The sequence below is a fragment of the Oncorhynchus clarkii genome, chromosome 26 (genome assembly GCF_045791955.1).
Source record: "Oncorhynchus clarkii lewisi isolate Uvic-CL-2024 chromosome 26, UVic_Ocla_1.0, whole genome shotgun sequence".
In the NCBI taxonomy this organism is placed as follows: Eukaryota; Metazoa; Chordata; class Actinopteri; order Salmoniformes; family Salmonidae; genus Oncorhynchus; species Oncorhynchus clarkii.
Window position 1 is genome coordinate 6,747,853 of NC_092172.1, and position 24,207 is coordinate 6,772,059.

General features: G+C 41.6%; 1 protein-coding gene across 1 annotated transcript in view; it reads right to left on the reverse strand.

The window, feature by feature from the left end:
- Positions 1-7,909: 7,909 nt before the first annotated feature.
- Positions 7,910-24,207, reverse strand: part of LOC139385039 (potassium voltage-gated channel subfamily A member 1-like) — a 33,858-nt gene continuing 17,560 nt past the window's right edge. The window contains exon 2 of the mRNA XM_071130078.1: positions 7,910-9,724. The gene's annotated coding sequence lies outside the window, so the exon portion shown is untranslated. The remainder of the gene's footprint in view (positions 9,725-24,207) is intronic.

The following is a 24,207-nucleotide window of genomic DNA, read 5'->3' on the forward strand; positions in this document are numbered from 1 at the left end:
TGTTTTGTGAGATGACGGCCAGTTGACAAGTGAACAATGACTGAAAAAGCCTATTTGTATTTTCATCGATTTTTTCCCCCCCCCCACTCAAATACAAGTCTTCTTATTACATTTTGTGGCACTTCTCATCTTCTCTCAAGTTTGCTTTTCGGTATTCACAGTACAGTACGTAAACATGGGGAAATGCTTCCCGTTCTCAGAATTTGGACATGTGCAGGGTTAGCAGTCATGTCAACAAAGATAATGCTTGAACATTGCTAATGCAGGTGTGATTAAATTCACCCTTAGGTTAGGTAAACAAACTTCTATTTAGTCTTTTGCAGAAATTAACACCTCACCGCAAACACTAGTGCATCTCAAAACCTCTTGTTTACATTATTCAGGTGAAGCCCTTTAATGTGCTCACCTTAGCCGTTTCACATGTTTTAAATCACTACGTTTGATGAGTTGAGAGAGCAAGAAAAATGCTATCGCTCAGCAGCCAAGGTCAGGGCCAGTCACGCTGTCTGCAATGCTTTTGTAAACACACCCTTAGGGAAGGTTGGTGCTTGAGTCATAGCACGGTTGTCTTTGACTATTAGCGTTTTCAAACCAGTACAAGGACATCTTATCCATCAGCCTTATCCATCAACATGACATGTTTTTTGTCACCTGTTGACACGAGGGGTGATTTTGTAGGACACATACATACGTCATCTTCATGTCTCTGACAACCTGCTGTCCAATTGTACAGACCACTATTGCAAATGGTAAGATAGCTCGTAGGAGGGAGGGATGGGAAGGAACGGTGGTGTGTAGAGTAGTAGACCGGTACCATTGGGGTTTCGGGGTGTCCCATTTCAGGGGCCGGTACCGTACAGAGGCATTTTGTTTCCCAGAGTGGAAGGAGGCAGAAAAGATGAACGTCACATTTGCTGGCATGGGAACGTAGCGCTGGGCCTACCAGGTGCAGGGATATTGTTCCCTGTCAAGTCTTGTGTTACGCCTTTGAATGATGGAGCCTATTCCTGGAAGATGGTGGTAGGCGCTAACAAAAGCGATGGAACCAACAACAAACATTACTCTATATGCGGTTTGGGGTTGTTTCTGTATGTGTTGCGCATATGTGTCCCGGCATGTGCTTGTGTGCGCTGCAAGTGTATGTGGCCAGAACCTTTTGTATCCCCCTCTGCAGGTTCACCCAGTTTCAGAGGACAGCTGTGATGGGCGCCCGGCTATATATAACTCCACATAGGTCTAATTTACGCACCCGTGGTCTTGCCCCAGTGTCACACATTGACCTTTGAGAGAGAACACTATCACACACAATGACAAGTGCATTATTTCCTCATTCCCTTTCGTAAAGGGGAGAGGACACTTCAGATACACCTGAAGCCAGGGTAACAAAATAATTGACTCCTTGATGATCAGTATGATAAGAATCCAGAATCGTCAAGGGGACAATTATTTTGGTACCCTTGCTCCAGGTGTATTTCAAATGTCGTGTCCCCTTTAAAAAACGTAATGAAGTAATAATGAACTCATCAACATTTCAAATACTAGGTATTTGTAAGATTTTTGGCTTCAGTGGTATTTGTCTAAAAACAACTGGGTTAAATGTCCCTTTGGTGACGTTTGTGGTTTGGCTTCTGCGAAGCAGTGGCTGCTGCTGTGGACGTGTCCCTGTGGAGCTAATTTGTGAGAAGCACAGAGAGCAGGTACAGCTCAATGCCTTTGTCGAGGGCTTGACTGATGCGGCTGGCGCTTGTCCAAGAGTCAAGCAATTGCAGCACGACAGACCCATTTAAAATATTTAAAACAGTGCCAAACATGAACGACTCGAGCATCAGGTTTCAAAAGGAACAACCTAAAGACGCCTGTGGAAGAAAACGTCCTGTTTTTGTGATCCTCAATTTCAAGTGACGGAGGTGAGCTGACACTGAGTGAGAGACGAAAGGGGCCAGTCATTAAAAAAAAACATGCTGGATCCTTTTATCTAACTGAACAGTAACTGAGGGAAAGACTCAGAGCCAGCGAACCACTACTTCCACGTTGGCGTCAAATGTTCCATGACATTAACACTCTGCTTTTGTAATAAATACATTATTAGGTAACCAAAGGGACATTCCAACCAGCAACAGTTGGATGGTTAACTTGCTGAAGTAGTTGACGATTTTGATGGGAGTTTAAGAGATGACACTGGTTGTAGTCTCGCGATGCCATACCTTCAAAATCACATCGTTGTCACGCCTCCCTTGGCGGTCTGGAGAATTTTTTATCGCAAAAATGGTTTGAATGTTGATTGGATGTTACATTTCAAGAACCCTCCCCCCACACGCCTATAGAAGGGGTGCTGTGTGTTATGTGCATCACTGTTTTCCATCCCGTAGGACACATTTTGTAGGGAGGAGTTGCTAGTTTCAAGTGCTCGCTTTGAAGTTCTCAAGTGTGGCCGATAGTCTGTGATTTATGTTTCTAGAAACTGAAGGTGTATTATGCTGGTAAAGTCAAACATCACAACACATTCTAAACAGCTCTGGTGACAATTCCATTCATCCATATGGCTGCTGGCTGCACTTTGCTATCACTGGAAAAATCTTGAAAACTATTAGTTTGTTTTTTTAAGGATCCAAAAAACGGAGGCAGTGGGAGAACCTATTCAAGTAAGTAAATACATTAAGAAAATGTTAAATAATGTATTACAGTACTAGTAATAGGCCACTTTGTAGGCTAACTCAAATAAGCTGCTAGCTAGCTAACTAACTTTACACACTGTTTAGTGAATTACAGTGTGAAGTGAATTACATACATAACAATGGCTAAGTGTGAACTTTAACACATTCACACAAAGCAACTGTGCATACCAGCGGTATTTTTTGTAAGCAACATTTGCTAACATATGTAGGTCTACTAGTTTATTTGATACACCACCCTGTTCACGAAAAGGATTTGCTCCACATAGCTGTGGCTTGCTATATAAAGCAGGCAGACAAGGCATTCAGTTACTGTTCGATTGAATGTTAGAATGGGTAAAACGAGTGACCTAAGCGACTTTGAGCGTGGTATGATCGTCGGTGCAAGGCGCACCAGTTGCAGAATCTCAGAAACGGCCGACCTCCTGGGCTTTTCGAGCACGACAGTGTCTAGGGTTTACCGAGAATGGTGGGACAAACAAAAAACATCCAGATTGTTGATGAGAGGTCGAAGAAGAATGGCAAGAATCGTGAAAGCTAACAGGCAGGCCACAAACAGGAAAATAAAGGCACAGTACAACAGTGGTGTGCAGAACAGCATCTCGGAAGGCAGAACTCATCGGTCCTTGTCACTGATGGACTATTGCAGCAGACAACCACAATGGGTTCCACTCCTATCACCTAGAAACAAGAAGAAGTGGCTCCAGTGGGTACGCGATCACCAACACTGGACAATTGAGAACATCGCCTGATCCGACAAATCCCTGTTTCTGTTGCGTCATGTCTATGGCAGTCAGGATTTGGCGTAAACAGCATGAGTCCACGGCCCCATTCTGCCTGGTGTTAACAGTACAGGCTGGTGGTGGTGGTAGTGTAATGGTGTGGGGAATGTTTTCCTGGCACACGTTAGGTCCCTTGATACCAATCGATCAACGTTTCCATGCCCCAAAGAATTCAGACTGTTCTGGGGGCAAAGGGGATTCTGACCCGGTACTAGATGGGTGTACCTAATAAACTGGACACTGAGTGTATATGCTATGGGTTATATGTGTATTCCTACCTAATGTAAGCACATGTTGTATACAGAAATATAGTTAAACATCATACATAATGTTTCAACCAATGACAATTGGAGCAGGCCAATCCTGCTGGAGGTCTGCTGGGTGTGCAGGGTTTTGTTTCAGCCCAGCAATAACACACCTGATTAAACTTATCCAACCTAATGAGTTGATAATCAAATGTGCTATTGCTGGGCCGGAACACCCAGTAGACCAGGGATCAGTGGAGCGAGGTTGGCCACCACTGGGATGGAGTTTTTTTTGTTCACCTGAAATTATGCTTTAGTAATAATAACCTACTTGTTACTACTCAATGATCTATTATTTTTTAGACCAGGGGTTCCCAAACGTTTTCACTCGGGGCCCACCTTCCAGTATTGGGGAACATCCTGCGCCAAGTCTATTTCAATGGGCACAAGCACTGTTCATGACACAAACTGTTCACACACCCCTTGTTGGTGGAGAGAATTGTATAGGTTTAAAGTAATTTTCTTGTCTGTGTTTCTCTGTTGTATTCTCAAATGAACATTTCCTTTTTGTCTAGTTGTAAGATCTGTTTTGTTTGATTGTCACTGTCTCAGTATATCAGCTATCTGAATCCATTTAGCAGCTTATCATATGGCATGCATCATCAATACAACCATAGGCCTACAGCATGGTGGCATTACTGGCCTTATGGGGATCTGTCATCGGAAACAGAGAATAGCTAAACGTTACATGTTCTCAATTTAAAATGATACCAGCAGACAGTGTATCTGAGGCAAACCATATACCAGATGTTGCACATGGCTTTTAAGTGCTGACATATAAATATGTTTAGTGCAAATCCAACCCTTGTAATTTAGGGACAAAGAAAAAAAGGCTTTGAGGTTTGAGGGAGATAGACAGTACATGGTTGCTCTATGTAGTCCTATCACTGACCCTGGATAAGCTAGATACTGGGCTCACAGCTAACCTTTGAGGTCAATAACATTCTTTATTTTTTATTTTTTAAATGGATTTCTAATCATGACCAAAATTGAACTAGCTAGTAGCTCACGGTACAAGGTTAGCTGACGTTACTCAAAATGAACCTCATTGTGGCTAGCTACTTCCTGTCCCTCATGCTAGCCTGCACAGCCAAATATCACTCCATAAACATATTATTATTAATATATTATTATTATATTATTGATATAGCCAGCATCGTAGACCATTTATCCCGTGCTGCAGCCTTAGCTCATCTCGAAATAAAGTAGAAATGTCGTGAAAACCAGCGTGCCTCAAACATTCTAAAATGTTTTGTCACCAGTGCTTGTATTGTATACATCTTTAGTCCTCACAGCACTCATCTGGTGAGAACCTTTGGAGCTCTGCCCAAGCAAGGCATTTGAGTGGTTTGACGTGGTTCGACCCCTCTTCAGCTCATTTCTGCCATGGAATGTGTTTTCGAAAAGCCTGGTCAGCGACGAGGCTACACTGGTTATCGTCTCGAGAAATCCATGTAGCTCTAAGATTTTCTGAGGACATTGTTGTGGACTAACACATTTTAGAAATGGTCTTGTCAAGAATATCTTTCAAATGATGAGATAAGAGTAAAAGAAAATTGTCAAGAGCGGTTTATACAGAATATTTCTGGTTATTGGGAAGCCTTCGAGGCAACTGGGTGACAGACGTAAGAAAGCTTGGAACATTCTAAAAGAACCTGGGTGACACTGTCTGTTTCCAAATTTGGAAAAACTAGGATGAGTCACAGAATGCCTATGGCAGCAATAAGCATTTTTAGGGAAACATCTTATTCCGAATTGAATTTATCAAGTCCTTATTTATTGTAATTGCCATATGCGTCTTTGGATTTGGAATCCTGCCAAACACTATATATCAACATCTATAGGAGAGAAAATAACGCAAAACATGTTCTTGCATAAGGACATAACCAGTAAATGATGAGGTGACATATGAATACCACTCACAGTCGTTTTTTATTTCATATATTATATTTGTCTTTATTCAACATTGCACATACTCCGTTTGATCACGTCTCATATTGCTGCCTACAAAAATGATATTAATGTAGAAAATCAAAAAGTCTGAAGATTTACCTAAATAAAATAAAAAATAAAAAATATATAGGTAGGAAATGAACGAGCTCCAAAGGGAGTACACAGACAGGAAGTAACCGCAAGAAAAGAATACAAACATCTCAGATTAGGATTAGGATGCACTTTTCAAAAACAAAGCATCATACAGAAGAAAAGCAAGGCTGACCAAAACACGGGCACGTTATCACATGTGGACTGTAAAAATATTATACACTTCCTGAAATACACTTCAACGGAGTTGTTTTAATATCAAGTTCCATTTTGATTTCACTCCCTTTAATGACCCTCCAGTGTTCATGAAAATGAATGGTTCAAATACACACACATACTGCATTAACATTGAGTTACATTTTAACAGAAGAATAACCCATGCCATTTCCATGTGGATGTTCACGGTAAACGTACTTAGTGATGGTACAATGATTCCATGGCTGAAACATATTACAGTAACAAACACACACACACATCCTAAATACGCCCAAACACACATAACATGCACACACATGCATACTGACGCAACACACACACTTTCACACTCACCACATTCGCATGCCGCTACTGTGGGTTATCTATCCGGCTGCCTAGTCAATTTGCCCCTACCTGTATGTACAACACACTACCTCAATTACATCGTACCTCTGCACATCGACTCGGTACTGGTACTCCCTGTATATATCCATGTTACTTTTACTCTTTATTTTTATTTGTTATTCACTGTGTATTAATTCCTCGTGTCACTATTTAAATGTCGTATTACATTTTTTTTTATCTTTAACTCGGCGTTGTTGGAAATGAACCCGCGTGTAAGCATTTCACTGTTAGTCTACACCTGTTGACTATGAAGCGTGTGCAGAAAAAATATATTTATATATACTATGGACCCTTAGCAGCTCCCATGTCTATACCTAAGAAGGCACTACTTTCAAATGTATGCAATGGTTAAAACATGTCTTTGTAATGATTTTGAAGTGAGGAACTTGATTTGATTTGTATGCATTTGTCATACTTGGGGCTGTATGTATCAAGCGCGTCAGAGAAGGAGGGCTGATAAAGGATCAGTTTTGCCTTTTATCTTACAATGAATAAGATAACCTGGACAGGGGAACTGATCCTAGATCAGCACTCTGAGACACTTTATGTGAGTACGGGCCCAGGTTAGTGTTCAAAGACAGACCAGCTAGTTGTACATTTTCTGGACCTTTTCACTGTAACTAGTCACACCTTGAAGCAGGCCTCATATCTATACTAAGGATTCACATAGATATTGCAGACAGGGCTAAGCCCCATCTTTGATATTACGGCATTGTAAAAAGCCTTTTCTTTGAATTAGTCTTTTCAGTTCAGTCCAATCACAATTAGGCCATTACCATAATATGTTACCATAATGTGGTCAAATATCATTGTTGGGTACTCAGGCTATACCAATTACTTATAATGTTTTTTGGATTTTTTAAATATTCTCATCATTATGCAAAGTGCTTTAGGCCGGAACATAACGATATTTTCAAAAGAAGCCACCACTTCGGAGTTGTACTACGCATTTGGGTAGTTAACTAGGAAGAAGGTCAGCTTTGCTAACAGTATACAGTATCTAACAGTATAGCAACATCGTAATATACTAGAAAAACTTGATTTTGAAAGATACATCTTTCTCTTTGTTTTCCCTTAAATTACGGCTTATTCAACTACAATTTGGGAGTATTTTAGCTTAACTATGGCAAGACACAGCAACTCTTTGCCAGGCACACTAAATGATACCAATAATTGCTGAGGGATTTAGATTTAAACTTATACACTGATTGATAGACATCCATTTTCAGAATGTGCATGCGCTTTGTGTTTGCTTCAAAATGTAGAACAATGGGACTATGGGATCAGGGAATAGACAGCGCTTACTCTTTCTGCGATCAAGGGTAAATAGCCCAATGATGCTTAAGAATTTGATAACAAAGTCAATTTTAGCAGAGGCTAGCATGGTAAGTTTGATAAGGTTGATAAGGTTGAAAGGGGGGGGGGGCAGACACTGATATCAGAGCATTTTCCATCTCCGGATTCAAGTGATCTATGTCTTTTCAGACAGTACAATGAAATATGTTCGTTTTCTTTTTATGGGAGAGAATATAGAAATGCAGTACATTGCCTATGCAAATAATACAGTATAAAATATTAGGTTCCACCCCTTTCTGTAACATAAAAAATAAATAAAGAACTCTGTGTAGTTGATGCTCTAATGCACAGCCGTCATGGGCCGACCTCACAATAATAGACAGTACGCCCAGGAGCGAGCATCACTAAGTTCTTGGCTGTTGACTGAATGTAAGAAGGATGGGGATAAACACGAGATGGCATTTATGTTTTACAAAAGCAAACACTTGATTTGTCTGACAACGCTGCAACAAGCAAGCAGTGCATACAAATCTGTGTCTTTGAAAGCAGGCCTAAAGAGAGTGGGCGGATTTTCTACGAGCAGTTATATGAGAACAGCACAGAAAAAGAAGAAATAGCCCACTTGTCAAAAAAACTCAAATTGAAGTGGAAAATCATGGATCTTGTTGGAGCAGCATCCACAACATGTTCAATGTTCATGTAAATAACAATGGAACATGACTTCTGAAGATCTGAACGTTGTTAACAGTCAAACTAAATAGAATTGTCTCGCATGTCATGATTTGCGACACATTGTAGGACACGTAAATATAAACATCAGCATATGTACATATATGTTCTATTCAATGTGTATCTATTTTCACGACATATCCAGAGGAAGTGTCCACCACGTACAATAAAATCAGGGTTTAAACTTTGGTTAAGTAATATAGTCAAGGCTAGGTTTAAAAAAATATATATAACACACTTCCATGTTACTTTGCATACAGTTAACTTCAAATGGATCGAGGTTTGCGTCAACAAAGCAGCTGATCAATTCTATCACTAACATAATACAATTTGCATCGTAGGGAAAACCCTTTGTGTCACTTCGGTAGATCATTCTGTGTGTGTGTGTGTGTGTGTGTGTGTGTGTGTGTGTGTGTGTGTGTGTGTGTGTGTGTGTGTGTGTGTGTGTGTGTGCGTGTGTGTGTGTGTGTGTGTGTGTGTGTGTGTGCGTGCGTGAACGAGTGCGTGCGTACGTGTGTGCGTACCTGACATCTTTTGTGTTTGAGAGTGTGTGACCAGATGCTTACAGTATGTGAAAAATAAAGGAGAAAAATAATCAGATATGTTTCATGTATATTGAGTCATTTTGTCTAATTTTTGACTCCATACTCCTTTCTGAATTGGAATATGGTTGTCATAACATGATGTTGTGAATTGAAAGACATTGTAGCTGAGCGAGCAGCTCCGCCTCAAGCCAGCCTTATTTTGGTTGACAATACGAAACGAGACAAAAATAGATCGACTCATTCTGCTGGCTGCAAGTAAGCAGAGAGCAGCTCCACCATTTGGTTATCAATGACACCTACAAAGCAGACCCAACTAAAACATTGTCGACATTACAACCAAACAATTTTTCTCTATCTTATTAAAATATTCACATCTCTTCCTTACAAGACACTGTTTCACACATAATGAAAAACATATTTGAACTCGGATAAGTCTCTAGTTTCATCACTTCATATATAGGTATATATGTAATAATTAAGGCAATCATTTGGGACATGACTTACTCATTTCCCTGCCTCCAGGTTTACTAGGAAAGATTTTCGTTCCTTGTGCACTCCGTATAGTGTCCCAATGTCTAATTTGTCCATTCAAACTTCCGATGTCCGATCGCTGGGTTCACTCTTGCAGTAGATCTGTGGTTATCGATGTCCGTTGTCTCACCCCAGATGACCAGTCATAATATTTTCTCTTTCTCTGACAATTCCAAGAGTACCAGCCAGCACATCCTCTCCTAAGCCATCAACCGACAGCACTGTAACAAAAGATAAACAGGACATGAATACCAGGTTATCATTCCAGGTTATCTTCAAATGCCAGGTTATCGTCCCAAGTTATCGTTCAAGGTTATCTACAGATACCAGGTTATCAGGGACCATTCCGGGTTATTTATGAATAGCAGGTTATCATTCAAAGTTATCTACAAATACCAGGTTATCAAAGACCATTCCAGGTTATCTATAAATCCCAGGTTATCATTCCAGTTATCTATAAAGACCAAGTTATAATTAAGGTTATCATTACAGGTTATTTATGGGTACCAGGTTATCATTACAGGGTATCTAATGCCAGGTTATCATTCCATGTTATCTACAAATACCAGCTTATCATTCCAGGTTATCAGCATATACAATATCGATCAGGTTAGCAGGTGGTGTCAGCGTTTATGAACATGAAACCATTCCCGTATTAGAATCTCATGGGTACCAATACACTGCAGTCTCTTCTTTATTAAGGTCCAGTGGAATATCTACAGCATACCACAACAGATAACAATCGCCCTAGCTCAGCCATTAAGTCTGAGTTATTGGGTCCCTGACACGCTTTTGCACACAGTTCAGCTCGGGGCCAAACACCTCGTGTAGTTCCAAAACATTAACCTGGACTGCCAGTGCCAGGGGTGGGAACTGGAGGCCAACATGGAGGGGTGTGTCGTGGCATCCTGCCGCCGTCAGTTCCACTACTGGTAAACCTCATGCTCCCTCTGAGGCTCGGGCCTCATTGGGAAAATAAACCCAGATTTAAACATTTGGGTCGATGAAATGTATTAAAGATATTTTTTATTGCCCAGAGCATGTTGTGAACATGGACACGTCTCGTAATATCTATATATGAGACATTGAATGAATTAGCAGTACAATTCCATAGCGTTTCTCGTCCTTTTCTGTGTAATGTAAATGTACCTAATTTCATGTGTATTTATTTAATAGTAAAGACGTTCTCAATTCAAGACAGCCCTCTTCTTTGAATGAAATAGCTGGTGTTTCAGTATATCAGCAATTGCAGGATTCCCAGATTTCTCACACCGTCTAGGCCTAGACCCAGACGTTCTGTGTTAACTCCAAGCTATGTCAGAGACGAGGCAACTACAACTGTCTTACTGAGTGGTTGTGTTGTGAACGGTCAGGTTCAAGGAGAGTCATGTCTGTCCTTAGGTTGCTCTCCGAAATAACTGAATTAGCATTGCATTTATGTGACATGTCCGGCTGTCTCATTTTACAACACTGAAGCCAGAACAACTAAGTAGAAATAGGCTCCCATATTGACACGTACAGACAATACATGAAACTCCTTCACATTCTCCTGCTGCATTTTCTTGAATTCAGGTGTCAACAATCAACATTCGTTAGCTTTTAATAAGTTAAACATACAGTAAGCTATAGAGAGTGTTGTGGAGAGTTTCTTCTGATGACTTTACGGCTATTTTATGATTACTTTATGGCACTTAGAGTGCAGTTCAAAAAAGTTTGGGGTCACAGAAATGTCCTAATTTTTAATAAGAAAAGCACATCTTTTGTCCATTAAAATAACATCAAATTGGTCAGAAATACAGTGTCGACATTGTTAATGTTGTAAATGGCTATTGTAGCCGGAAACGGCTGATTTTTTAATGGAATATCTACGTAGGGGTACAGAGGTCCATTATAAGCAACCATCACTCCTGTGTTCCAATGGCACATTGTGTTAGCTAATCCAATTGGATCATTTTAAAAGGCTAATTGATCATCAGAAAACCCTTTTGCAATTATGTTAGCATAGATGAAAACTGCTGATTAAAGAAGCAAAAAACTGTCCTTCTTTAGACTAGTTGAGTATCTGGAGCATCAGCATTTGTGGGTTCGATTACAGGCTCAAAATGGCCAGAAACAAAGTACTTTCTTCTGAAACTCGTCAGTCTATTCTTGTTCTGAGAAATTAAGGGTATTCTATGCGAGAAATTGCCAAGAAACTGAAAATCTGGTACAACGCTGTGTACTACTCCCTTCATAGAACAGCGCAAACTGGCTCTAGGAGTAGACCATAGAACGTAGGAACATATGAGTAGCAAAAGGGCTAGCTTTTCACAGGTTGCACACTAGCTAGTGTAAATCATACAATGGATTATACAGTATCTCCCCTGTCTATACCTAAGAAGGCACAAATGTATACAAATGTATACAATGGTTAAACATGCCATTATAATGATTTCCATGAGTTTTATGAGTGTATTCACTATTGTTAATGTGTCTCAAATCTTCAACACTGCCACAGGAGTTAGCGTAAATTAAAAGTGGAAATCCCAGTCTCAATTGAGCTAATTGTGCATCCACAATACTATCATACAGCTACTGTATCCCCTGCCATGATATACCATCATTGTTGATGACAACACTTAAAACTATTCCCCTGAATAGGTAGAGGAGAGGGAACGTATAAACCTCTGACATTACAGACTACTTTGTATTTTTCACTGTGTTCCTTAAGTGTTGTATGTGACAAACCGATGCTGGCACTAACGCCGCACTCAATGAGCTGCATATGGCCTAAAGCAAACAAGAAAATGCACATCCAGAGGCGCCTCTCGTGGCCGGTGATTTTAATGCATGGAAACTAACATTTGTTTTACCAGCATGTCATCTGTGCAACTAGATGCGACAAAACTCTAGATCACCTTTACTCCACACACACAGAAAAGCATACAAGGCTCTCCCTCCCTTTGGCAAATCTGACCATAACTCTATCCTCCTGATTTCTGCATGCAAGTAAAATCTCAAACAGGAAGTACCAGTGACGTGCTCAATACAGAAGTGGTACGATGAAGCGGATGCTAAGCAACAGGACGGTTTCGCTAGCACAGACTGGAATATGTTCCGGGATTCATCCGATAGCATTTTAGGAGTTTACAACATCAGTCACCTGCTTCATTAATTCTTCATTAAGTGTGTCAACGACGTAGTCCTCATAGTGACAGTATGTACATATCCCAACCAGAAGACATGGATTACAGGCAACATCCACACTGAGCTAAAGGCTAGAGCTGCCGCTTTCAAGGTGTGGGACACTAATCCGGACGCTTATAAGATATCCTGCTACGCCCTCTGACGAACCATCAAACAGGCCAGCTTCTACCCCAAGCCATCAATTCGGGACCAAGATCGTATTCATCTACAATGGCTCTGAAACTCGTCGGATGTGGCAGGGCTTGCCAATTACCACGGATTACAAATAGAAACCCAGCTGCGAGCTGTCCATTGACGCAAGCCTACCAACGAGCTAAAAGGATTCTATGCTCGCTTCAAGGCTAGCAACACTGAATCATGCATGAGGACACCAGCTGTTCCAGACGAATGTGTGAACACCCTTTCCATAGCCGATGTAAGAAAGATCTTTAAAAAGGTTAACATTCACAAGGTCAGACGGATTACCAAAACGCGTACTCAGAGCATGTGCTGGCCAGCTGGCTAGTGTGTTCAGTTACATTCTCAAACTCTCCCTGAGCCAGTCTGTAATACCTACATGTTTCACGCAGACCACCATAGTCCCTGTGCCCAAGAACACCAAGGTAACCTGTCTAAATGACTATCGCAGTGTAGCACTCACATCTGTAGCCATGAAATGCTTTGAAAGGCTGATAACGGCTCACATCAACACCAACATCCCAGACACCCTGGACCCACTCCAGTTCACATACTGCCCCAACAGATCCAACGATAATACAATCTCTGTTGCACTCCACACTGCCCTTTCCCACCTGGACAAAAGGAACACCGACATGAGAATGCTGTTCATTGACTACATCTCAGCATTCAACACCATAGCGCCCTCCAAGCTCACCACTAAGTTGCCTCCCTCTGCAATTGGATCCTGGACTTCCTGACGGGTTGAGCCCAGATGGTGAGGGTAGGCAACAACACATCCGCCATGCTGACCCTCAACACGGGGGCCCCTCAGGGGTGCGTGCTTAGTCTTCTCCTATACTCCCAGTTCACTCACAACTCCGTGGCCACGCACGACTCCAACACCATCATTAAGTTTGCAAAGGACACAACTGTGGTAAGTCTGATCACCGACGACGATGAGACAGCCTACAGGGAGGACGTCAGAGACCTGGTAGTGTGGTGCCAGGACAACAACCTTTCCCGCAACGTCATCAAGACAAAGGAGCTGATCGTGGATTACAGGAAACGGAGGGGCAAGCATGCCCCTATCCACATCGACGGGCTGTAGTGGAGCAGGTTGAGAGCTTCAAATTCCTTGGCATTCGCATCACTAAGAAATTATCATGGTCCACACAGACCATCACAGTTGTGAAGAAGGCAAAACCATGCCTTTTCCCCCTCAGGAGGCTGAAAATATTTTGCATGAGCCCTCAGATCCTTAAAATGTTCTTTGGCTGCATCTTTGAGAGCATTTGGACTGTTGTTGTGGCAACTGCCTGGAATCCGATTGCAAGGTGCTACAGAAGGTAGTGCGAACAGCACAGTACATCACTGGGGCCGAGCTCCCTGCCATCCAGGACCTGTATACCAGGTGGTGTCAGAGGATGCCCCTAAAAATTGTCAGAGACTTCAGCCACCCAAGTCATAGACTGTTCTCTCTGCTACCGCACGGCCAGCGGCACCAATACAAGTCTGGAACCAACAGGACCCTGAACAGCTTCTACCTCCAAGCCATTTAATTACTAAATTGTCCGGGTAGCTAATGGTTAACTCTTTAACTATCTGCATGTACCCTTTTTGGACTAACTATTTTGGCTCATCATATGCGCTACTGTTACTGTTTATTATCTATCCTCTTGCCTATTTTCTTTACCCCTATCAGTATGTACATATCTACCTCAATGACCTAATACCCCTACACATAGACTTTACCTCGTACCCTTGCACATCGACTCGGTACTGGTACCCTGTGTATATAACCAAGTTATCATTACTCATTGTGTATTTATTCCTCGTGTTAACATTTGTCTATTTTTCTCTCTCTCTGCATTGTTGGGTAGGGCCTGTAAGTAAGCATTTCACTTACAAAGCATCTGACAAATACAATTTGATTTGAAGCATACATAATAAATTATATCAAATATACCAATAAATGTGAGAAGCAACATATATCTCTGACTGGACTTCCCCTTTAAGGGTTCCCTTTACATTTTGTTGAAAAGGAACTCTTTATTTGCAGTAAGTACAGGACTGAAGGAGACTAACGATGGAAATGCAGGGCTAAAATACCTATCGTCAGTCCCTTTACTCTGACAGAGATTGATATGAATATTTTGCCAAGGGCACAAGGTCAAACAGGAGCCTATCAGCATGCAAAGAGGGGTGGATCGGTGTGCTCAACGACTTCAGAACCAAAGCTGATGCCATAAATATATCCTTAAGCACAATACCACAAATTCCACTTTGGTAACAGTTTACTTAAAACCTGCAGGTATATTGCATTATGATGCAGTTATTTGTTTTGTGTTTTCTTTTTGATTCTTTACTTTATTTATTATTTTTATTTTATTTATTCTCATGTTTCTCCCCTGTGTACTGCTTGTCTGTACTGCTTCTACATCGCCTTGTACTTTATACAGGATAATTGCTCACAAAAAATGAATGACCCCACTTAAATCTATTATAATCATCTCATAATAAACCACATTAAATACCAGCCTGGTATAGGAGTAATCATTTCAGAAGTTCTAACTAACTATATGAGACATTTTAAACTATTGGCATGTGTTTTATGATGCAAGCTAACTTCCAAACATAGCTTTCCAAGGAACGATGTAACCGCAGTAACACTGTAGCAGCTCCTTTTTAAATTGCTGTGGAAAAGGCCATGCTTGGGCTCTCTTCGAGCTGCAGCACTATCACACAAACTGCTCCAAATAACAATAATAAATAAGGAAAAAAGTATTTCCTGGCCAGAGGAAAATCAAATAATAGCTTAAAAGAATGTTTTCCCTGTGACATTTTATTCACAACATTACTTCCTACTTTCGGTAATCTGCAACACCAACAACATTCTTCTCCGATGTTTCACCTGAGTTGAAAGCGTGATGAATGCTGATTGTTTGTCAAGGTCCTTTGCTGTTGTTCTGGGATTGATTTGCACTTTTCGCACCAAGGTACGTTAATCTCTAGGAGACAGAACGCGTCTCCTTCCTGAGCGGTATGACGGCTGCGTGGTCCCATGGTGTTTATACTTGCGTACTATTGTTTTTACAGATGAACGTGGTACCTTCAGGCATTTGGAAATTGCTCCCAAGTATGAACCAGACTTGTGGACGTCTACAATTTGTTTTCTGAGGTCTTGGCTGATTTATTTTGATTTCCCTATGATGTCAAGCAAAGAGGCACTGAGTTTGAAGGTAGGCCTTGAAATACATCCACAGGTAAACTTCCAATTGACTCAAATGATGTCAATTAGCCTATCAGAAGCTTCTAAAGCCATGACATCATTTTCTGGAATTTTCCAAGCTGGTCAAAGGCACAGTCAACTTAGTGTATGCAAACTTCTGACCCACTGGACTTGTGATACAGTGAATTATAAGTTAAGTAATCTGTCTGTAAACAATTGTTGGAAAAATGACTTGTGTCATGCACAAAGTATAGTTTGTTAACAAGAAATTTGCGGAGTGGTTGAAAAATTAGTTTTAATGACTCCAACCTCTGACTTCAACTGTAGTAATGTACCTGATCTATCCTACTCAGCTCCAGCGCCGAGGTCTGTGTGTGCCAAGAAGGGCGCAGTGACAAACATTGACGATAGAACCTCCCAAAGGTGTGATGGGAAGCCCAACTAGCCGCCAAACAAATCTCAGAGACGGAGATACCCCTGAACAGTGTCCATGACGTAGCAATTTCTCTAGTGGAAAGCGCCTTGACACCCAGGGGAGACTGCAGTCCCTGACAACTGTAGGCCTTGGTGATAGCCTCCACTACCCAGGGGGAAAGGCGTTGTTTGGACAAAGCCCTACCCCGAGCAGGTTTGGTAAAGCAGGGTGTCAGGCTATTGGCGCAGCGGTCTAAGGCACTGCATCTCAGTGCTAGAGGCGTCACTACAGACCCTGATTCGATCCTGGGCTGTATCACAACCGGTCGTGATTGGGAGTCCCGGGTTAGGGTTTGGCCGGGGTAGGCCGTCATTGTAAATAAGAATTTGTTCTTAACTGACTTGCCTAGTTAAATAAAGGTTAAATACATTTTTAAAACATTTAAAAAACAGAGTACAGAAGCACTGTAGAGGAGCGTAGTGATCCCTCATCGCGAAGAACAAGCGACAGTGTGCATTGTCCTGCGATGCCTACAGATCGACGGCAGAGCTCTGCCGTAACGTCCCCACACCTCCTCGACAACTTCAGGATGAAGTCACCACTCACCTAGTAGGAGGTTTCCCTTTCCATGTACCTTGCGCTACATTTAAGGACACCTGGACCCAGCTGGGCACAATGTGCACATCTAGCGTGGTCAAAAAAAGCTGCCATAGTGTGGTCCATACCGAGGCAGGCAGCACATAACTGATGGGAATCAGAATGGGCCATGTAACTGCTGAAATTGCCAGGACAAGCCTTGCTAGCCTTGCGTTGCTTTCTCTCCCCCTTCCCTGATGACTTGGTCGTTAAACCTGTTGACATCTCGTTTCGACCGGTGGGGGAGCGATGGATACCCGCACCACAAGCTGCTATTCAACAGGTAAGTTGGATGAGGTAACAATAGCTGGAAGTCAGGTAAGGAAAAAAAGAGAGCTTTATTCACCAGGGGAGTGGGAAATAAAGTCATTCTATATACTTTCAGGTTGGTGAAAGTAGCTCTAAGAGTGACGCTACCTAATTAGCTGGCTATAACCACCACCATAGGTAGCTAGCCAAGCCAACGCGTGTTAATACCATGTGCCGACTGTGTTTAAACCAAGTAACTTGAGGTACAATGCACTGCTAGGCTTATTTTGTACAAGGGAATCAAAAGGGGGATGGTGATTCAATGGTGGGGTAACAACTTTGAAGAAACAGCCCCGCTCCTGTTAGCCAAACAAAACGAATGTCGGCTTAACACCAAAGGTTGCTACCTTTGACATGTGTGGTGCCGTTCGCTATCTATCTAGATAGGACACTCAACCGTTCAGCTAGCTAACTCTGAACGGTGGGAACCAACCCAATTTGAGCATCCTTATTTCTATATAGCCTACACTTTCTCGTTCTGAACTTCTCATGAGAGTGGGACGAGTGTGGCTTCGTGACAATGATCACAAGAGCAGCTGCTCGCCGATTTAACAGCTCCAACGTAGTTATACCTTCGACACCGCCAATGCATCAAATTAGTCAACAATAATATTTGGGGCCATATTTGGGAACATTAGAAATAGTTGAAGTTTAAACCTTTTATCCGTCTCAAAATGCGCATCAGCCAATTAAAGTCATTGACGTAGTTGCATGTGTGATCACACACAAGGAAATATGCACATTTTCCCACCAGTGGTGTATTTCCAACAAACTGACTTGTTGCGGATAAAAAAACTGTGTGTGATGACGTGGTGCACACAAAATGTACTTTTTCTCTTAAGTTTGAATGTACCGAATGAAACTTCAATGTATTTATGTTACATTTTTAACTCTACCGTTAGTTTTGTCACAAACTGTTGCGTTAAACAGCAAATGTGCCTACTCTGGTCTTGTCATGTGTGCTCTAGCCAACAGCTGGCAGATACAGTGTGGGTAGACTGTGCGGATAGGCTTGTGTACATGATGAGATTATCATGGATAAAAGTGAGAATATTTGTATTTGTCAAACGGCAGTCAAGCATCGATCATCATGTCACCAGAATAAGACCCTCAATATATATTGGAAAGAAACATCAAGATCTCTGTGCACTTTCACCAGCCTGTAAATTTTATCATAACTTTTTCATCTGTAGCCTAATAAACTGCATGCTTTCCTGAGTCGTAGTGGGAAAATCACACACCAAGTTTACCTCGATATGATGGTTATCGTTTCCACCGCCATTTATTGCATGATTCATTTTATTGACACATAAAGATCCCACCTTGTCGAATGAACAAAATTATCTGTTGGCATTTATAAATCTGTAACGAAATGTTCTGTTTCTATCACAGTTGTCATATTTTTTTGAAATAAATAATGTATAGTAACCCTGTCACACCCTGACCATAGTTTGCTTTGTATGTTCTATGTTTTGTTTGGTCAGGGTGTGATCTGAGTGTGCCTTCTATGTTGGATGTCTTGTTTGTCTGTTTCTGTGTTTGGGCCTGATATGGTTCTCAATCAGAGGCAGGTGTTAATCATTGTCTCTGATTGGGAGCCATATTTAGGTAGCCTGTTTTGTGTTGGGTTTTGTGGGTGATTGTTCCTGTCTTTGTGTTTGTTACACCAGATAGGGCTGTTTTCAGTTTGTCACGTTTCTTGTTTTTGTATATTGTTCTATTTTCATCTTTAATAAAGATGTATCAAAATAACCATGCTGTGTTTTGGTCCGCCTCTCTTTCAACAGAAGAAAGCCGTGACAAACCCTAGGTGTAAAATAGTAAATAATGGCTACTTCTCAGAAAGTTTAAAACTGTCAAGAGGAGTAAAACAAGGTTGTCCATAATCGGCAGATCTATTTATTATGGCCATCGTAATGTTAGCTTTTAAGATCCAACAATAATATCAAGGGATTAGAAATCCAGGGCTTAAAAACGAAAGCGTCATTGTACGCTGATGAATCATGTTTTCTTTTAGATCCACAATTTGGATCCCTCCACAGCCTCATAGACGATCTAGATAATTTTTCTAACCTCTCTGGATCACAACCAAATTATCAAATCAAATTGTATTTGTCACATGCGCCGTGTAGACAGGTGTAGACCTTATAATGAAATGCTTACTTACAAGCCCTTAACCGACAATGCAGTTTTAAGAAAAATACCTAAAAAAATAAATAAAAGTAACAAGTGTGATTAGGGTGGCTAGTCTTAATTGTTAGGGCCTTCCTCTGACACTGCCTGGTATAGAGGTCCTGGATGGCAGGAAGCTTGGCTCCAGTGATGTACTGGGGGGAGCCGTACACACTACCCTCTGTAGTGCCTTGCGGTTGGAGGCTGAGCAATTGCCATACCAGGCAGTGATGCAACCCGTCAGGATGCTCTCGATGGTGCAGCTGTAGAATCTTTTCAGGATCTGAGGACCCATGCCAAATCTTTTCAGTCTCCGGAAGGGGAATAGGTTTTGTCGTGCCCTCGTCACGACTGTCTTGTTGTGCTTGGACCATGTTAGTTTGTTGATGTGGACGCCAAGGAACTTGAAGATCTTAACCTGCGGCACTACAGCCCCGTAGATGAGAATGGGGGAGTGCTCAGTCTTCCTTTTCCTGTAGTCCACAATCATCTCCTTTGTCTTGATCACGTTGAGGGAGAGGTTGTTGTCCTTGCATCACACGGTCCTCCCTATAGGCTGTCTCATCGTTGTCAGTGATCAGGCCTACCACTGATGTGTCATCTGCAAACTTAATGATGGTGTTGGAGTCGTGCCTGGCTGTGCAGTCATGAGTGAACAGGGAGAACAGGATGGCCTTGTAAATGTTGACCTGCTTTACTCACATCTGCTGCGGAGAGCGTGATCACACAGTTGTCCGGAACAGCTGATGTTCTCATGCATGTTTCAGTGTTACTTGCCTCGAAGCGAGCATAGAAGTAATTTAGCTCGTCTGGTATAGTAGGCTTGTGTCACTGAGCAGCTCTCGGCTGTGCTTACCTTTGTAGTCTGTAATAGTTTGCAAGCCCTGCCACATCCGACGAGCATCGGAACAAGTGTAGTACGATTCGATCTAAGGCCTGTATTGACGCTTTGCTTGTTTGATGGTTTGTCGGAGGGAATAGCGGGATTTCTTATAAGCTTCCGGGTTAGAGTCCCACTCCTTGAAAGAGGCAGCTCTACCGTTTAGCTCAGCACGGATGTTGCCTGTAATCCATGGCTTCTGGTTGGGGTATGTGCGTACAGTCACTGTGGGGACGACATCATCGATGTACTCCTCAATGCCATCGGAAGAATCCCGGAACATATTCCAGTCTGTGCTAGCAAAACAGTCCTGTAGCTTAGCATCTACTTCATCTGACCCCTTTTGACCAAGTCACTGGTGCTTCCTGCTTTAATTTTGCATGTAAGCAGGAATCAGGAGGATATAATTATGGTCAGATTTGCCAAATGGAGGGCAAGGGAAAGCTTTGTACGTGTCTCTGTGTGTGGAGTAAAGGTGGTCTAGAGTTTTTCCCTCTGGTTGCACATTTAACGTGCTGGTAGAAATGAGGTAAAAAGGATTCAAGTTTCCCTATATTAAAGTCCCAGGCCACTAGTAGCGCCGCCTCTGGATGAGTGTTTCCCTGTTTGCTTATATATATATATATAGCTCATTGAGTGCAGTCTTAGTGCCAGCATTGATTTGTGGTGGTAAATAGACAGCTACGTCTAGGTAGATAGTGTGGTCTACAGCTTATCATGAGATACTCTACCTCAGGCGAGCAAAACCTAGAGACTTCCTTAGATATCGTGCACCAGCTGTTGTTTACAAATATACATAGACCGCCACCCCGTGTCTTACCAGAGGCTGCTGTTCTATCTTGCCGGTACAGTGTATAACCCTCCAGCTGTATGTTATTCATATCGTTTAGCCACGACTCGGTGAAACATAAGATATTACAGTTTTTAATGTCCTGTTGGTAGGATATACATGCTTTTAGTTTCTCCATTTTATTATCCAGCGATTGTACGTTGGCCAATAGTACCGATGGCAAAGGCAGATTAGCCACTCATCGCTTGATCCTCACAAGGCACCCCAATCTCCTTCCGTAAAACCTCCATCTCTTTCTCCTGCGAATGACGGGGATGAGGGCCTGTTCGGGTGTATGGAGTAAATCCCTCTCGTCCGACTCATTAAATAAAAATTATTCGTCCAGTTCAAGGTGAGTAATCGCAGTTCTGATGTCCAGAAGCTCTTTTCGGTCATAAGAGATGGTAGCAACAACATTATATACAAAATAAGTTACAAAACAAACAAAATAGCACAGTTGGTTGAGAGCCCATAAAACAGCAGCTATCCTCTCCGCCGCCATTATTAATTATGATGTGTACGTAATTATGATGATATTACGTATTGGATCACGACAAAATACAATGTTTACATTACCATGTAGTTTACCAATAAAATGATCTGATGGTGATGTGGATATACTCGGTATACATATCCCAAAATAAATAAATGATCTCACTCCAATCCATTTTAATAGAAAGTTAGCAAAAATTGATAAGATCTTGCTACCATGGAAAGGCAAATACCTTTCTATTTGTGGAAAAATCTGGTTCTCTAGCAAGTTAGTAAGAATGTCTCACCCTATGTTCAAGAAAGGCCTTTTTCCCTTTATTCAGATTACAACCTATCCTTTTCAGGTATTTGAAAAGGAAATCATCTCCCAAATATCGCTATTTTTAAAATAAGCCATAGAAAGTTGGTTGCAATTTTCATTTAATCCACCAGAAAAGACAGAACAAATAATACAACAAATACTGGGGTTAAACTCAAATATACAAACTAATTAAAAACTTTATTTATTTATTTATTTTTCTTCAATTGCTGCTATTTGACCAAGAGGGAGAGTGATGGAGTGCTGCATCAGATGACCTGGCTTCCACAATCACCTGACCTCAACCCATTTGAGATGGTTTGGGATGAGTTGGACCGCAGAGTGAAGGAAAAGCAGCGAACAAGTGCTCAGCATATGTGGGAACTCCTTCAAGACTGTTGGAAAAGAATCCCAGGTGAAGCTGGTTGAGAGAATGCCAAGAGTGTGCAAAGCTGTCATCAAGGCAAAGGGTGGCTACTTTGAAGAATCTGAAATATAAATATATTTTAATTTGTTTAACACTTTTTTGGTTACTACATGATTCCAAATGTGCTATTTCATAGTTTTGATGTCTTCACTATTATTCTACAATGTAGAAAATTGTCAAAATAAAGAAAAACCCTTGAATGAGTAGGATGTCCAAACTTTTGACTGGTACTGTATATATAGTACCAGTCAAAATATATGTGTATATATACAGTGCCTTGCGAAAGTATTCGGCCCCCTTGAACTTTGCGACCTTTTGCCACATTTCAGGCTTCAAACATAAAGATATAAAACTGTATTTTTTTGTGAAGAATCAACAACAAGTGGGACACAATCATGAAGTGGAACGACATTTATTGGATATTTCAAACTTTTTTATCAAATCAAAAACTGAAAAATTGGGCGTGCAAAATTATTCAGCCCCCTTAAGTTAATACTTTGTAGCGCCACCTTTTGCTGCGATTACAGCTGTAAGTCGCTTGGGGTATGTCTCTATCAGTTTTGCACATCGAGAGACTGATTTTTTTTCCCATTCCTCCTTGCAAAACAGCTTGAGCTCAGTGAGGTTGGATGGAGAGCATTTGTGAACAGCAGTTTTCAGTTCTTTCCACAGATTCTCGATTGGATTCAGGTCTGGACTTTGACTTGGCCATTCTAACACCTGGATATGTTTATTTTTGAACCATTCCATTGTAGATTTTGCTTAATGTTTTGGATCATTGTCTTATTGGAAGACAAATCTCCGTCCCAGTCTCAGGTCTTTTGCAGACTCCATCAGGTTTTCTTCCAGAATGGTCCTGTATTTGGCTCCATCCATCTTCCCATCAATTTTAACCATCTTCCCTGTCCCTGCTGAAGAAAAGCAGGCCCAAACCATGATGCTGCCACCACCATGTTTGACAGTGGGGATGGTGTGTTCAGCTGTGTTGCTTTTACGCCAAACATAACGTTTTGCATTATTGCCAAAAAGTTCAATTTTGGTTTCATCTGACCAGAGCACCTTCTTCCACATGTTTGGTGTGTCTCCCAGGTGGCTTGTGGCAAACTTTAAACAACACTTGGATATCTTTAAGAAATGGCTTTCTTCTTGCCACTCTTCCATAAAGGCCAGATTTGTGCAATATACGACTGATTGTTGTCCTATGGACAGAGTCTCCCACCTCAGCTGTAGATCTCTGCAGTTCATCCAGAGTGATCATGGGCCTCTTGGCTGCATCTCTGATCAGTCTTCTCCTTATATGAGCTGAAAGTTTAGAGGGACGGCCAGGTCTTGGTAGATTTGCAGTGGTCTGATACTCCTTCCATTTCAATATTATCGCTTGCACAGTGCTCCTTGGGATGTTTAAAGCTTGGGAAATCTTTTTGTATCCAAATCCGGCTTTAAACTTCTTCACAACAGTATCTCGGACCTGCCTGGTGTGTTCCTTGTTCTTCATGATGCTCTCTGCGCTTTTAACGGACCTCTGAGACTATCACAGTGCAGGTGCATTTATACGGAGACTTGATTACACACAGGTGGATTGTATTTATCATCATTAGTCATTTAGGTCAACATCGGATCATTCAGAGATCCTCATTGAACTTCTGGAGAGAGTTTGCTGCACTGAAAGTAA